The 17055-nt window shown below is 60.1% G+C and overlaps 1 long non-coding RNA gene across 2 annotated transcripts; it reads right to left on the reverse strand.

The window, feature by feature from the left end:
• Window positions 1-837: 837 nt before the first annotated feature.
• On the reverse strand, window positions 838-11412 carry LOC147378973 (uncharacterized). Of its 2 annotated transcripts, none has more exons than XR_015170159.1 (4): window positions 11140-11412; window positions 4696-4953; window positions 3450-3665; window positions 838-2949 (listed from the first exon to the last, which is right to left on the reverse strand). It is a non-coding gene; the product is annotated as an uncharacterized LOC147378973 (long non-coding RNA). The 2 variants fall into 2 exon arrangements; XR_015170158.1 differs by lacking the exon at window positions 11140-11412 and adding an exon at window positions 7194-7329.
• Window positions 11413-17055: the final 5643 nt, after the last annotated feature.

Below are 17055 nucleotides of genomic sequence, written 5' to 3' on the forward strand. Positions count from 1 at the left end.
GTGCCCAGAGGTTGTGTCCCAGCTCCAAGCTACGGCCACTGGGCCTCTGGTCACATGAATGTCCACGGTTCCGGGTTCCGGCTCCTGTGGGGTCAGACTGTCCCAGTGCCAACCGGCAGAGGGCAGTCACACCTGTTCTCCAAGGCAGCAGTCTTACGTTCCCCAGGATGTCACAGAAATGGGCTCCGACAGGAAGTGGGCTCTGGGCTCCGGCTTCCTTCACTTGGAAAAATGCACTGAAGGTTGGTCCATGCCGTGTGAAGGCCAGCGTGGTCCTTCCTGTCCTATGAACGACCCCACCGTAGGCACGTGGTGCCTGCTGGAGGCACCTGAGCTCTTCCCGCATTCTCATCCTTACGGAGAACTTGCCGAGTTCACCTGGGCAAGTGCATTAGCTTGACTGTGGACATGTGCGCCAGTGGGGACTAAATACCATCTTAAATCTGGAGAACTGTTGGAAGCCAGTCATCTCAGGGGAGCAGTGCCTGCTGAGGCAGATGGCAGGGGGCTGGGGGGTGGCAGTCATGGAGCAGGGGCATCAGCCCAGAAGAGGAGCACGCACCACAGAGCCCACCTGGGGACAGCTGGAAGGGACAGGAGACAGGGACCAGGCCACAAGCCACCTTGGCCTGAGTGACAGGTGGGCTGTGCTGAGACTGTACCTGAGCTTTGGGCTCTGCCTTTCCACAAAGAACTCAGAGAAGGAACGCACACGTTCCCAGACCAGGGCCTGAGACGCCTGTTGAGACCCTGCTCACACCACTGCCCGCAGGACTGGTGCCGAGCGAGCGGGCAGAGGGCCCCGTTCTCTCTGCGCCATTGGAGGAAGCAGTTAGGGCCACTTGGAGAGACTTTATTTCTTGGAAAACATCACAGCACAGATCTGCTTGCTCTTGCAGTGTTTGCAAATATCATAGAATAATTGGAAATTACCCTTGCCCGGAAAAAATTTCACACAATCAGCTCTCTCGCCAAGAACTTCTGGAGAAAGAAAGAAACAGGGAAAGTCCAGGCCACGCTCATCTGAAGATCCAGGCCCGTGGCGAAGCTCCGGTTTCATTCTAGTGCAGTTTTAAAAACCCCGGCGCCTCTGAGCCATGGTCCCCTGAGACTGGAGCTGTGTCTGGCCACCTTCCTGATTTCCGAGTGTGTCCTGGGTGGGCTGGATCACCCTGCGTCCCCAGCAGGCCCCAGATCTCACGACAGCCCCCCACCCCCACCACACTCCCTGCCTGGGAGGGTCGCCCAGGGAGTTACTCTAGGGCCAGAGCAGGAGACAGCGGGACACTGCTGACCACGCAAGGGCCCTGAACACCTCTGCTTAGAAGTGAGACACTCTCTTCTGGGCCAAAGCAGGCTGATAGCCATGGCAGGGCAGACAGGAAATGCAGCCAGCAAGGAGGGGGCTGGGGTGCCTGTGACAGCCCTAATCGCTCCAAGCTGAGGCCTCTGGGACCCCCTGCTGCCCAAGAGACGTCAGCACAGCCGGGGGTTTGGACTCTGCCCCCCAGGACCAGACAGAGAGAATGGGGCAGGGGGTGCATGCGGAAGAGACAGGGTAGGTGGGGCCTGGGTTCAGAGCAGCTCAACTTGAAAAGGCCAGATTGCCACCTGGAGAACAACAGTCCACAGGGTCAGGGAGCCACAGTGGACCAGGAGGAAGGTGGGGTTTGAGGCTGATTGGTACCTGGAGGGCAGGGGTGGGGTCTCAGAGAGCCTGTGGTCACTCCCCAGAGCCTGTGGTCACTTCCCACATGAAGGACACTTCTGACCCTGAGCCTTAATGCAGCCGGGACATGGTTGACCCAGGAGGAGCCCACAGGGCCACAGCCAAGCCCAACCTGGACCCCAGCCCCCAGGGTCACCCCTGGCACGTCCTCGCTCCTTCAGGAAAGCCCTCTTATGATGACCTCGCTGGGTGTCCCACGTGGCGAGGACACAGCCAGCAGGCAGCTGTGCGTGCACCTGCCGCTCAGGGGCCCACCATGAGCCGGGAAACGTAACTGTGATGAGAAAAAGAGAAAGTATCGCCAAAATTCCAACAAGCCGATGGGAAATTAACTTATCAAAATGCCATTTAGGCACAGCTTTGCAGAAACACAGCTCAGAACTCGCTGGATGGATGCTTCCACTGCCTTTGTTCAAACTCCTCGTGGTCCTTCCCACCGGCGCAGCGCCAAGCCCAGACCCGCCGCCTCCAGGCCCCCGACGGGCCTGAAGGCTGCGGGCAGGAGACAGGGTGGCACCATGCGTCCTGGGGTCCACTGGCCACTGTCCTGGGTCTCACTCCGCTGCCCACACTGTGGAGGCATCTGGAAAGTGAGGTCACCGTGGACGGAGCGACAGGGCTGCTCTTTCTGCCTGTCCTTGACCTCTCACTGTCTCCAGCTTCAGTGCCAAAAGGAGACTGGCCCGGTGCCCCCGGCCCCCCTGGTCAAGGACAGTGGTGCCTGTGGGAGGGCTTCTAATCAACTGTGTTGGCGAGGCCAAGCCTTGAAGCTGGCACTGGCTGGAGTCCCAGAGACCCTCCTGGTTCACCGGCCTGCAAGGCTCCCATCGTAATTCCTCCAGTCCTTAGGGGAAACCCCAGGATGCAAAGATGCGAATCAGAAAGCCACACACAAGTGGGGCTGAAGAGACGGAGTGGAGCTGGCCTCTGCCGGGCAGCTGGGGGCGCAGGTGGCAGGCTGCCTTTTTGTTGTTGTTCAGTTGCTAAGTCGTGTCCACCTCTTTGCAACCCCGTGGCAGGCCATCTACACCCACACAAACTCCCATCCCCTGCCGTGATCACGCTGGAGAAAGTGGCCAGATGCTGTGGCATCCTGACACCCGTGTCCAGCACCTGTGGACACTGGTTCAAATCCAACAATCCTGTATTTGCAACGTTTTTAAAGAAAAGAGCATTTGGGGTCACTGAAGTCAAGGGAGCATCGAGGGCATCCTCAGGACCTAAGAAACCCAACGAGAATCCAGTTAGAGAGAGGAGGTGCCTGAATGCCTGGCAGCTGGTCTCTTCCTGGGCAGAAAGGGACCTTGCCCACCCCCGCCCCCCACCACCACGTCTGCAGGAGAGGGGCAGGCGAGGCGGGAGGCTGGACTGAGAAGTCCCTTCTCAAATTTTAAACAATAAGAAGAAAGTGAGGAAGAGTTAAGGTGTAGTTTTTTAAAGATCTCTGCCCTATATTTTCCACTGTTGGCTGTTCTAAAGAAGCATTATCAAAATATGTTCATAAGACACTGGCCTCGTGAAATTTTCCCCCAAAATTAAAACACCAATTAGTTTGAGAATCCTGCTGCCACCCCCGTCCCCCGAGGTTCAGAGTTCGCATTGGCCCATTAAAGGCACTGCTAAGGCTGCTGCAGGGCCTGTTTTCAACCTTGCCTAACTCTGCATCCCCCAAACTAATTTGGCCAAAGAATCCACTTTTCACCTAACAGCTGATACTGACCCAGAGCTCCTGACACTGACTTTGAATGAAGTTGCATCAGAATAACAGCACAGAGGGTGAGTCAGACAGGTCCTGGCCTCCTGATGGTGGCTTCCTTCAGAACAGGACTTTGAAACCTCCCTCATATGTGGGCCACATGATGGCTGTTTCTCCGCTTCTCTAGGCTCTGGGCTGGATGGTGCCCCTTCTCCCAGCAGAGAAAAGTGAACACCAAGCCTGGAAACACAGAAGAGAGACAGTCAGAGGAGGAAAGTGAAAGTGCTAATCACTCAGTCATGTCCGACTCTATGCAACCCCGTGGACTGTAGCCCACCAGGCTCCTCTGTCCACGGAATTCTCCAGGCAAGAATACTGGAGTGGGTAGCCATTCTCTTCTCCAGAGGATTTTCTCAACCCAGGAATCGAACCCTTGTCTCCTCCAGAGGATTTTCTCAACCCAGGAATCGAACCCTTGTCTCCTGCATTGCGGGTGGATTCTTTACAATCTGAGTCATCAGATTGTAGCCCCCCAAACAGCGTGAAGTGTGGCTACAGGAAGGCAGGGCCAGCAGTGGGCAGACGGACCCAGGTGACAGGACACAGGGCCCTGCCCCATGCTGAGGGGGCCTGTGACACCCGTTCTGAGTGTCCCTGTCCTGAGTGGGTGGGCTCAGCCCTTGTGTGTGTGGTGGGCAGGGCTCGCAGAGCTGCTCAACAGCGGGCGTGGCTCTTTTACAGATGGGAGGGCTGGGGAGACCAACAAGATGGGGGTGTGAACCCAGCTCAGGACAGGCCCACAGGCAAGATGCCCCCCAACTGGCCTCTCTTCACCTCAGACACTCAGCCTCTGTGATCCTAAACATTCCTGCAGCCCAGACATGCCAGCAGCCAGATGGGCAGGTGGGCAGCCAATGCACCCCAAACCTGAGGTTGCTAACGCCCCTATCATGGGCTGAGCTGTGCCCCCAAAAGCTGATGGTGAAGCCTCCAACCCTAGGGACTCAGAACAGGGCTGTATTAGGAAATAGGGCCTTTAAAAGGTTAAAGGTTAAAATGATATCATATCACTAGGGGGGCACTCAGGCCAACAGGGATGGTGTCCTCGTAAGAAGAGGTGAGGATACAGACATGCACAGAGGGGTGGCCTGAGTTGCTTGTCTTGCATCATTAAGCCATTTGGGGTTTCTGCAGGCAAGGTGGGGGGCCCAGACCCTGGGCCGAGGTTATTTGGCCCCAGCTCTGGGTCATGTGGCCCCCACAACCTCACCTGCTCCTCCAGCGATAAAGCAAACGCCTTCTCTGAGATGCACCTGACTGGGTACAAAATAGCTCGAGAGTCACTCTCCCGGTTCTAGCGGTGCCCCCTCCCCCAGCCCCGAAACCAGCAGGAAGAGAGGAGGCGGCTGTCATCTCGTCAGGGTCCTTGCTGCAGTGTCAATGAGTATGGAGACCGCAGGTCCTCAGGAACGTGGCAGCCCATGGGCGGCGGGCACTGGGGAGGCTCCAAGGCCGTGTGGTCCAGCCCCTGCAGATGAGGGAAACTGGAGTTGAGGGGGGACATCCCCAAACACTCTTTTGGGGTGAGCTTCCCCCTCTGGAACCCTCATCTGCCCCTACAGCTTCCCCCAAAGAAGCCAAGCAGCACTTGATGGGGGCCCGCCTCCAGCCAGGACAGCTGGGGATCTGCTGGACCCCACATCCAGGACCCTCGGGAAGCGGGGCCAGGTCAGCGAGTCCCCACGCCATCACCAGGCAGCTGGCCTGCGCAGGGCAGCTCCGTGGAGAGGGGGCAGGGGAAGGTAGGTGGGGGGAGGCTGAGTCCCCACGGTTGCCACCACCGGCCTCAGAGACACCTCTCACGGCACTGGTCACACCCATGGGAGGCTGGGGCTAGGAGAGCCAGGTGCCAGCCCAGCCAGGTTTCTGGGGCTCATGGCCTTGGCTTCAGATCACCTCTCCATCTGTTGGGGCTGAGGGGGGCAGGGCCCAACCAGCACCCAGAGCTGGCAGCACGCAGAGCACCCGTGTGCTACGGCCTTTCCAGCAGCCAGGAGAGGCCAGGCCTGATGCCCACCTGGAGCCGGGGCATCTGAGCCTTGGGCACCCCCAGCCCTCTGCAGCGGCCCCTCCTCTGCCGGGGGGTCCAGGGCACCAGGAGGGAGGCGCCTGAGGCTGGCAGAGGCCAGCAGACTCAGGGCTGCAGTTCCCTGAGGCAGGGGTTGGGGGCCCCTTCAAGTCCTGGGGAACCTCCCACAGCCTCCCTTGCTGAGCCAGGGGCCGTGGCCTGCAGGGGCTTTGTCTGTTTGCAGCCAAACTGCCCCCGTGGCCGCTCGCCCAGGGCTGGCTCCTGACCCCCGCGGCCCTCTTCCTCCCCACACCAGTGTGTCCTCAGGAACCAACGATTCTAGGCGGGAGGCAAGCGCGCAGGGCTGACACCCCAGCTCCTAGCTCAGAGGCGAGATCCAGGTGACAGCATCACCAAGTCCTCAGCTGCCTGCAAAGCTGAAAACCCAGACTAAAAATAAAAGGTGTTTCTCCCGGATGCGCCCAGCACCAGGCCTGTGATGATGCCCCCACCATAGAGAGATCCCGAGCTCCTCCAGGTCACACAGGGACGACAAGGAGAACTCACCCACAACCCATCCAAGTTAGAGGCTGGGAGGCTTGGCGTCCAACCGCCCAGCGGCTCCTGGTCTCCCCGCACCCCCAGGGCCCACAGCCCGGCCTCCCCAGAAACACCACTAGAGCATGCTCTCCCTGACTTGCATGCTGGCCAAGGGGTCTCGCACCCACTGCACTTGAGAATCACCCGGAAGAGGTCTCAGATCTGGATTTCTGTTTCCACCCAGCCCCAGGGAACCCATACCCCAGGCCTAAGGTGGCCTGCACGCAGCTGGGAGCCATGGCCTTGGACAGACTCCAGGGCCCCAAATCTCCTCCTTCACCATGAGTATTGGCCACCAGGCACCACACCATGAGAAGGCCACCGGACACTGCAGCCCCTGCCCCTCCCCTCCCCCAAGGGGAGCCCCCCCAACCCCCGCCCCCCACTGAGCCACCTAGCCCTGGGAGCACAGTGTGCGCAGAGCACTTCACTGTTTACAGACCCTTGCTCACCCCTCCCATCTCTGTCTGGTGGGCAGAGCAGACGGTGCCCCCTGAGCCCACCCACGGGAGCCCTCCACCCCCTGGCTGCTTCAACCTGCCCAGGGCTGTGACCTCAGCAGATGGCTTAAGCTGAGTGGGGTGGCTCGGGTGCACAATGGGAACAGGTAAAATTCCAAGAAGCAGAGAGGGCTACGTGGGCACAGCCTCCTCTTGACTCTCAGCAGGACTGAGATTTAGAAGGAAATCTGTGGCTTTCTAAAGAATGTTCTACGTGAATCCTGCAGGACTTGGGTCAGGAGCCCCTGCTGTCTAAGGACATTGCCCTCCTCCCTGTGAGGGGGTCAGGGGCGGGGAGGGGAGAGGCCACAGACCTACCTCTGAGGGCAAGGTCCCCTCCCCCACATCACAGCTGGGCTTGGAGGGATGTTGGAAGCGAGGCACCTCCAAGGAGCTTGCCTGGGGAGCGGATGCCTGAGGCCAGCCCTGCAGGGGCAGCTCTGCTCCCGACCAGAGCCCGCAAAGCCCCCACAATGCACATGCGCCAGCCCCACCCAGAAGGCCCCAGGTCACAGAAGCAGCACATGAAGTCTTGGGTCCCTGCTCTTCCTTTCTCCAGCCCAGAGCTGGCCCCGGCCGCACTCCACCCCACCCACTCACCCTGCCTGCTCTGGCTGGGGTTGGGCCCCCCGACTCAGGCTGCAGGCTGCCGTGCTCAGGGCCTTTGCACATGCAGAGGAGCTTCCCACAAGCCGGCTGGTGAGCTCAGGCCCCGGCGGCTCCAGCTGTCCTGGCTGTGGCCCCCAGCAGCTTCTTGTTTTCCTTCCTCTCCAGGGAGACAGGCTGTTCCTGCTGCTTCCAGAAAGTGTGTTTGTTATTTGTTCCTGGAAACACCATCTGATTAAACAGGCTCTGTCTGGACCTGCCAGTCAAAGGCAGCGGCTCACGTGGGCCCCTTGAGGCAGATGGCGGGGCCACTCAGTCCTCCAGGTTGGGAGCAGCTCTAAACGGGAAATGGCAGAGCTAGGGGGACCCTCCCTTAGAGCATGGCTCCCCTGGCATCAACTGCTGCAGAATCCCCCTCTGCAGGTCATCAACCCTCAAGCAAACAGACACCAGGACCCAGGAGCTCAAGAGCAAGCACACACAAACATGTGTACACACACATGTGCAAGGGGCACGTGTGAGCCTGCACGCATGTGAATGCACTGTGTACGCATATTTGGACACACACATACGAGTATACATATACACTCGTGCACACACTCAGAGGCCCCAGTCTCAGCAGCAGGGCGCAGTTGTAGGAATATCAACTTAACACCTAATAAACAATTGAGCAGAAATGTAAATCATTAATAAAGTCTCCTAAACAAAAGTCAAGTGGGAATTCTGTTTATAGCATGCAGGAATGCAGAATCACTGACTAAACACCCAGCCTCTTGTGCTTGACAGCCGCCCCCAGTCACCCCTCTTCCCCTCCCCAGATGTCCTGAGCCATCCCACCTATAGCCCGCAGCCCTGGGGACACAGGCAGAGACCTGGCCCTGTGCTTGAACAGATGGGGACCCTCAGGGAGGGCCCAGGTTTCCCCTGGGTCAGTCACTGGCTGGCCAAGACTCCCTCCAGAGTCTCAGAATCTCCAGGACTCATCTAAGGGCGGAAAAAGATCATCCCAGCCCCAGGGTTCCCTGGCGGCATCACCATGGGCAGAGTCCAGTGCTCATAACCACATGGCACCTCACACCTCTTCATAGTACATGGCCAGCAGGGGCTGCGTGGTTCACTCCACTGCACCTGGAGTTCCATCATCCCCATGGTGTTCCGTGGTGCCTGACTTGGGTTTTGTAGCCTGAATGGTAGCTTGACATGCCCACTGGGGATGGGGCATGTATGGGGATGGGATAGGTGTGGGGAGGGGGCAGGTGTGGGGAGGGGGCAGGTGTAAGGATGGGACAGGTATGGGGGGGACAGGTGTAGGGAGGGGGGCAGGTGCAGGGGATGGGGCATGGTATGGGGATGGGACAGGTGTGGGGGGGGCAGGTGTGGGGATGGGACAGGTACAGGGGAGGGGGCAGGTGTGGGGAGGGGGTAGGTGCAGGGGAGGGGGCAGGTGTGGGGAGGGGGCAGGTGTGGGGAGGGGGTAGGTGCAGGGGAGGGGGCAGGTGTAGGGAAGGGGCAGATGCAGGGGATGGGGCATGGTATGGGGATGGGACAGGTGTGGGGAGGGGGCAGGCGTGGGGCTGGGATATGTGTGGGGAGGGGGCAGGCATGGGGAGGGGGCAGGCGTGGGGCTGGGATATGTGTGGGGAGGGGGCAGGTGCAGGTGAGGGGGCAGGTGTGGGGAGAGGGTAGGTGCAGGGGAGGGGGCAGGTGTGGGGAGGGGGCAGATCTGGGGAGGGGGCAGGTGTAGGGAGGGGGCAGATGCAGGGGATGGGGCATGGTATGGGGATGGGACAGGTGTGGGGAGGGGCAGGTGTGGGGAGGGGGCATGTCTGGGGAGGGGGCAGGTCTGGGGAGGGGGCAGGTGTGGGTACTAGGACAGGCGTGGGGCTTGGGCAGGTGTGGGAGTCAGGAGAGGAGGAGGGGAGGGATGCACAGAGCCTGCCTGGGTTCTGGAGCCTCTGGGCAGGGCTGGGATCCAGGGAAACCCCTTGGTCCCAGGAGAGGCATCAGGAAGGGCAGTTGGGGGTGGGGGAGGGTGATGAGTGAGGCCAGGATGAAGTCCCAGGAGACATTGGCAAGCAAGGGGCCTAGGGCCATGAGTGAGGACACCCTGAACGGCCAGGCCCCAGGGTGGGCTTGGGGAGAGGAAGGAGGAGACGGGGGTGGGCCTGGCCAGGGGTCGAGGGGCTTGCGCCGGACAGGAGCCGGGTCTGCATGGACACACTGGCTGGGGCCTGGCTGGGCTGGGGAGCTCGGGGCTGCAAGGCAGCCAGCTCCAGGGAAGGTCAAGGTCGGCCTCCGCCTCGGGGGGCCGAGGGTTGGCTGTGGTGGGACAGGGCTGGGGCAGCCTGCTGGGCTCTGGCTGCCGAAGCCACCCCTCACTCAGGTGTCCAGGACTCTGGGGTATGAGCTATCTGTCCCCACCTCACAAATTGCCCCAAAAGCAGCAGCTTCACACAGCCGCTCGCCTGGTCTCCATGGTTTCTGGCTGCTCCGCCTGAAGGTTGGAGGCCAGAGGGTCCGTTTCCAGGACACGAGTTGGCCGAAGCCTCACGGTGCACCTGCCCACAGCTGCCTGTCTCCTCCCGTTGTGTGGGGGCTGCACGGCCTCCCAGATCCCGGTGTGGACAGGGTCACGTGACTGTCTGTCCCGAGGCCACAGCGCCGTGGGGGCCATGCCAGCAGGCTCTCGTGAGCTGGGGACCCGGGCCTCAGGCTCCCCTCAGTGGAAGAGGGGCCCGACCTCCCTGAGCCTCGGCGTCCTTGTGTGTGACCCAGGACAACGGTGGCATTTACATCAAGGGGCCAGAAGGAATCCAGGAAGACGGCACACGACGACCTTCAGTCCAGAGCTGGGGATGGGGAACACCTGATGCCTCCTGTGTTAACTCCCATGGGCCGCAGTTCCAGAGGTGAGCCACGGAGGATGCCTGGCCACATTTCACCCCTTTGAGGCCACTGTCTGTGAGGGCCCTGTAGGGGCGCCTGGAACTGGGAGCCCCAGAGTCTTGACCCGCAGCAGAAACACTCCAGGGCTCGGAGTGTGACCACCCCTGGGCTGAGGTCACACTCACATTTTTCAGGATGCACATAGTGCAAATAAAACCAAAATATTATTACAAGGCTAAGTCCTGTTTTACAGCTGCCTTTAATATATGACAGTCTTGTTCAGCTTCATACAAACAACTTTCGCTTTGCTCCGAGCAGCTGTGTGTCTCTGCTCGCGGCCCCGGAGCCGGGCCGACGCCAAGAGGCAGAGGGAGAGGAGCCACAGCAGGGACGAGGGTCCCCAGCCAAGGGCCCGCCCCCGATGCTCCCCTCAAGGGCTCCAGAGAGACCCCTGCTTCCTCCAGGGGGCTCAGCCAGCCGAGCTTGGTTCTGGGGCGCAGGTGGGGGAACAGTGCCTGGTTTCCTTCAGGACGGGGGCCCTGTGTTGGGGGCCTGCCATGTGGCCGTGGACTCCCAAGGCACCTGGACACCTGACATCTGTAGACAGCTGTCCCGGCCAGGATGGGCAGGGCGGCTGGGACTCACCCTGGTGCGGTGCCTTTGGGCACTAGCCGTGGGCTCAGGCCCCCAGTTCGGCTGGCCCTGGATGAGGTGCCGTGGTCTTTCCCGGCCCTCGTGGCTCTTCAGGCCTCCAGACGCCTGGCCATCAGAGCCCTGGCTCTCTTCCCAAACCACTGCGTGATTACTCGGCCATGGGAAACAACCAATCCCTGGGCGGCCAGTGACCCCTGCTCTGTCCTGGGGGCCCAGCTCCCTGTGCCGCAGTCGAATCTTTATCCTTGTTGGAAACGGCAGGATGAGCCAAGAACCAAAGCCCCCACCAGTGCCTGGAAAGCACAGCAAGGAAGGAGCTCCTGGCAGCATAGAGGTCCTGGGGGAGCGAGTGGGGGGTGCCCCTCCTCTGACGGCCGCCCAGGGGAGACACCCGACTCACCAGAGGCAGCTCCCCGGGGACGTTCAAGGTCTCAGGCGTACCAATTCCATGGTTTTTCTACTTGCCAAACCAGCCACTTTCCCCTTTTTTCACATATTTCTGCTGCTTCCTTGGGCTTCGGGCTGTCTTATTTTTCTTCCCTCCAGTCTGGAATTGAAAGCTTAGTTCATGTATTTTTTATTCTGTCTTGTGTATAATGAAAACACTTACAGTGATAAGTTCTCCTCCGAGTGCATTTCTGGCTGCCTTCTGGAAGCTTCCCTGGGGAGTGTCCTCTGCGCTGCTCTTTTCCAGGCCTCCGTCATGCCCCATGGCTCCCCCTGGGGCTCAAGGCTCTCTGAACATCTGTTCTTTTTGCATGCTGTCTGAGTGTGGCTCTAGGGCTTCCCAGGTGTCTCAGCGGTAAAGAAGCTGCCTGCAATGCAGGAGACACGTGTTTGATCTCTGGGTCCAGAAGAGCCCCTTGAGAAGGAAATGGTTACCCACTCTTCTTGCCTGGAGAATTCCATGGACAGAGGAGCCTGGCAGGCTACAGTCCAGGGAATCACAAAGAGTTGGACACGACTTAGCACACACACGTGAGCTGAGTGAGACTCAGGTTGATTTTGGCTCCACCGTGCGTGTTGGAGAACTCAGAGCTCACGGAATCTCTTCTACAGGCCTGGTGTACGTTTCCCATACCCCAGGTGCTGCCTCTAACAGGGACAGACAGGAGCAGCCAGACTTTCAGCATGAAAGTACCCAAGGGAGCCTCTGTTTCCTGGAAGCACGTCTGATCTGCTGTTTCTTTCTTGCAGAAAATTCTTATTTCCCAATATTCCTGGCAGCCCTGCTGGTGGTGCCCTGCCCTGGCCTCAGCGACGACCTGTGTCTTCTCCTAGGTCTCCCCGGTGGGAACCAGGAGGAGGCGTATCTGTCACACGACGCTAGGTTCTGCTGCTGTGACAAACACTCCCAAGGTCGCAGCCTCACAGTCAGGCTGGACCCTGGCTGGCACAGCAAGGCCACTGTGAACCAGCCACCCTCATACAGGACTAAGCTGGGGGACAGGCCACCATCTGCAGCGCTGGGGGTGACCACACAGCTCAGTGAGTGGCATGCAGGGTCACCCCGACTCTGGAAGCTGCTCCCACAGTGCTGTGTGTTACATGCTGTCATGTCCAGATCAAGTCTGGGGCTGTCCCAACCCCAGGGAGCAGAGGACAAAGGCCCACCTTGAGCCAGGGGAGGAGGGGGCTCAGTGCACAGCCTCGGGACGGACCACAGGGTCTCTCTACCACAGAGACAAGGACAGAAGGGGCGGGTGCCCTACCTGCACCCCAGTCATGAGGAGCTGCTTCTAGGCCACCCACAGAGGCGAGCTTTGAGGTTCCATCGTGCTGGGAGTGTTGGTGATTGACTAGTCATGTCTGTCCTGATGTGGCCAGGGCACTGGTGCCCACTGTTCACTGGACTTGGAAAATTCCTTGCGAAACAGGTTTTGTCACATGATGACAAGGGACACCAGCAGGCTCCAGAGGCCAAGCAGAAGGGGAGGGCCCTGGTTAGGGACCTTGTGGGACCCCAGAGCAGGTGGCGGTCCCAACATAGCCATCTGCTCCTTCTGAGATGTTGGGACCGGGACATCAGCCAGACAACAGGACATCCAAGGGGCGGGCCAGGGTGGCTGTGCAGGATCCACCCCAGGGGGAGTTCAGGGTGGGGGCCAGACCAGGACAAAGCCCTGCCTGGGACTCCAGGGGAGCCTGAAGCAGAAGGGGCTGAGGCCCAGCCCCTCCCTCTGTAGGGAGCAGGGCGAGGTCCAGCCTTGGGGTCAGGGTGGGACAGGGGCTAGAGGAAACGCCCCCTCCCCAGTCCACCAAGAGGAAGCTTGTGGACGCTGTGGAAAGCTTCCTGGGGACCCACAAGAAAGTCTCGTGGTTCAAAAGCAGTGCCCCACCTCTCGGCTTCGGGAAGGAGCCAGGAAAGGGTGCAGGTCACGTGTGAACAGAGCAGACAAGCTGTGACCCCAGGAATGCAAAGCCGTGTGGCGCGTGGAAAACTGATCGCGCCATCCACCCCCCAGCGGGAAAAGTAATAACAAAAACACATGACTCTGAGCAGGAGCCAAGAAGGAATTCAGTAAAACTCAGCATCTCCGGGAGAAGTGCTCGAGAGAGGAACAGGGGGCTTCCTTCCTATTCAGAGCGGAGCGAGGGCAAGAGCAAACACCTACCTTGTGCCTGCAGCGTCTGCTTCTAAACTCAAGTGTCAGCCCCTGTGGTTACAACACAGGTGCGGCTTTTAAACACGTCCTCCACCACAACAGGAGCAAGCCCACCCACCCTGACTGCAGTCCAGACCCTTACAATGTAACTGAATGTTAACATGTCGTTACAACATTAAATATGTAAGAAGCAACTCCTAAGCCTCGGATGAGGCAGGCGAAGCTGGCTGTGTCCGGTCAACACAGTCAGAGCGAGTACGTATCCTGGTGACTTCAGAACTCGGTGAAGTGACTCCAACAGGACACACATGAGACCCTAGGATGGGACCCCAGGGATGCTTGATGACACTCAGACGTGTAGCCTCAGGCAGGAAGAGCTAACGGTGGACGGGAATCCACTGGGTCAAGTCTGTAAGCTTCTCCTGGAAGAGCCTGGGACCCAGGGCAGGGGGGCCCCAAAGAGGACAGCAGGTCAGCCTGACCTGACTCTGGGAAAGGAGCCCTGGGGTCCACCCAGGGGACAGGAGGAGGGCAGCCAGGGAGGGAAGGAGGGTGGGTCTGCCCAAGGGGCTACAGGCAGGCTCCACAAAGGAGGTGGCCTGGCAGGGGCTCAGGAGACCAGCCCAGCAGGCAGACTCTCCTGTGGCCAGGCAGGAAACCCAGGGGCACTGTCACAGTGACCAGGCCCCAGAGGGCCTGTGCGTGAGCAGAGCCCTGGGCCACAGGTCGAGTGGACGGGGCCTTTGGGAAGACAGCTGGGCCACCAGAGTGGGGCTGGGGCAAGGACAGGGCCATGCCCAGCTCCTCCCCAGGATATGGCCTAGCCATAGCTGAGGTCTCTGCAGGCCCAGAGCAGTGTCCCAGACCTGCCTGGTGTCCAAATCTCAACTCACCTCCCACACAGAGGTGCAAGAGCCTTGCTCTCCATAGCAGAGACTGTCCCTGCCTGCCCAGCTCCCCTGGAGTCTAGGGAGGGCACATAACCCAGTCCTGGCCAGTGAGCTGAGAAGGGACATCCCTGGGTGGGACTCTGAGGAGACCTTAAAATGGGAGTAGAGCAGGTTTCCCCATTCCTCTTGCTGTTTGCCCTCTGCCTCTCCCCCTTTCCTGCCTGGAGTGTGACGTGATGGCTGGGGCACTGGCAGCTTCATTAGCACCAGGATGAGTAGAGGACAGTGGCACCTGGGCTGCTGATGACACCCTGAAGACTTGGACTGCCTGCTTCCAGACCCTCATCATACGAGGGGCAACCCTTCCCATTTTAAACATCATCAGCCACAGTTCTTTGTTACTAGCAGTCTGTAGTAGGGACTAGCAGATGACCAAGGCACCCCTCATCCTGGGCCTCAGCAGGACAGTGTCCCCAGCCTGCTCTGCGGTAATCCCAGGTCTAGGACAAACCCACCCTTGCATACTGGCCACCCAGCCCAATGCCTCCAGAACCCCATCTGTGCACAGTCAGGAAGGCCCCATCCATGCAGACGCACAGCCAGGAGGGGCCTGCCCGGGGCCTCTGCCGCTGTCTGCTCTGGGGTGTGAGTTCGCAAGCACAGAGCTGGTACCCTCCTCACTCACACTTGCTGCTGCCCCGCTGCCTCTTCCTCCAGCCCCAGACTAGGCTGACAGGACAGCTGGGCCTGCCCCACCAGACAGAGGTCCCTGTAGGGAGGGGTCTCTTCACCTGGTGGGGTGGCTCGGCTGGCCACAGATTAGGCCTGCAAGGGTTGGCCAAATGAGACGGAGCTGGAGGTGCACCCTGCTGATGATGCGACGAGCATGAGGGTGCATCAGCTCTGGGAGGGGGGTGTACTGGGTCATCCAGGCCAGGTCCTCAGGCCCGGGCAGCTGTAGGAGGCCGGCCTGCTCGTTCCCTGTAGGAGCTCTGCAGCTGGAGGGCTGACTTGGGCCTGGCACTCTAATTAAACATCATTATGTAATTACTCTGCTCCCAGCCCAGGAGACGCTGAGGTGGGAGTAATTACCGCTGAGCTAGAAACCAGACCCAAGGCAGAAGGGCGCTGGGGGGCAAAGGGGCTGCTCCCCCGGGGTACACCGAGCCTCGTGTTGTGGCACACCTGGTGTTGGCCTAAACTGAGGGCGAGGTCAAGGGGTAAGTGGGGTCATGGGTGGCCAGCACCAGCTGAAAAGAGGCCCCTGTCTCCAGGCTCAGATTCCCTCTGGAGGGAAGGGACCAGAGGAACAGGAGGGACAAGGCTCAGGCCCAGCAGGAGGCCCACGGTCTGGAAGCCTCTGTGGCACCAGAGGAAACACTTGGATTCAGAGATACAAATAATCACAGACTTTCTCCCCAGAATCTAAAAATAAAGATTTCTTAACCTTAAGGAAGACTTTAGAAACATGATCCAACATCAGGAGTACGCCTGTAGTGACACTTTAACCTGTCACTTGAGCCTCTTTAGAGAGATAAGACAGGACAGGGCGGCAGCCGCTGTGAAAGCCCTCCAACCCCTCACCACCCCCCACCACCCCTGCCCCCGGAGCTCCTGACCCTGGGAACCCTGAAAGCCTCTCAGCACCATGACCTCAGCCAGGCTGAGTCACCCGCGTTATCACTGAGCAAGGAGCGTTCAAGCAGCGGCACATCTGGAGTCGTGCAAACCTGGCTGAAGGCGGCTCGGGACCTCAGTCATCCCGGGAGCCTTGTCTGTGCACTGTCCCCTCCCTGACGGGCCCCACCTGGTGGATGCCCACCCAGGACACCGAATCTGAGACGCCCAATGCCGGGCACAAACAGGGCCGGCTTGCTGTAGGCTGGGTGACACCAGAACCGATGCGGGACACAGAAGCTTCCCTGGTGGCTCAGCTGGTAAAGAATGCCTGCAATGCGGGAGACCTGGGCTCGATCCCTGGTTGGGGAAGATCCCCTAAAGGAGGGCATGGCTACCCACTCCAGTACTCTTGCCTGGAGAATCCCATGACAGAGGAGACTGGTGGGCTACAGTCAGTGGGGTCACAAAGAGACTGAGCAACTAAGCACCCACATCAGAGGGTGTGGCCCCCGCACGAGCCAGCCCTCCACCCCCCTGGTCCCCAGGCCGACCCCTCCCTCCCCTGTCCTGAGCCCTGCCCCACAGAGCAGCAGAGGGATTCACTGGGGGCCCCAGGCGACGCTGACCAGGGCCTTACCCAGGACACTAGCACCCCCCCAGGGCTCTGCTGTCCCCACTCTCAAGTCCCCTCTCCTTGATGCTCACATCCTGCCCCCTGCGCCTCCAGGCCAGCAGCAGGTGCCCACTGCTTGTCATGTTGACCGAGGTCCGTCTTCCTAGGGGACCCACCACCCCCGCCGCCACGGACTCTGCCCTGGCGTCCCATCTGTCTTGCTTGGAGCCCTCGCTCCCTCGGCCTAGCAGCCGCTGCTCCTTCTGCTGGGTGACACCACTGCCCAGGCCACTCTGCCGCACGTCCACACCCCTCAGGGGGCTCCTCCACTGGCCCACTCCTCTCTCCCCCAGCCCCCACTCCCTCTCCGAGGCCTGGGGCTGCACACTTTGGAAGGCCTGGGGGCTCGCGGGACTCTGCCCCTGCCTCCGCCCACTGCTGGGAGCCGCAGAACACCTGGCTGGGGAGCCCCGTCCATGACCAGAACCCCTCAAAGGCCCTGTAGGGCGGACACCGCAGCCCAGGCTCACCAGCCTTCAGAGCCCGAAAGCAAACCGAGTTTAAAACGCACATGAAAACCACCCAAT

The sequence above is a fragment of the Bos grunniens genome, chromosome 1 (assembly GCF_055505025.1).
Source record: "Bos grunniens cultivar Pamir isolate PY7600 chromosome 1, Bosgru_T2T1.0, whole genome shotgun sequence".
NCBI lineage: Eukaryota > Metazoa > Chordata > Mammalia > Artiodactyla > Bovidae > Bos > Bos grunniens.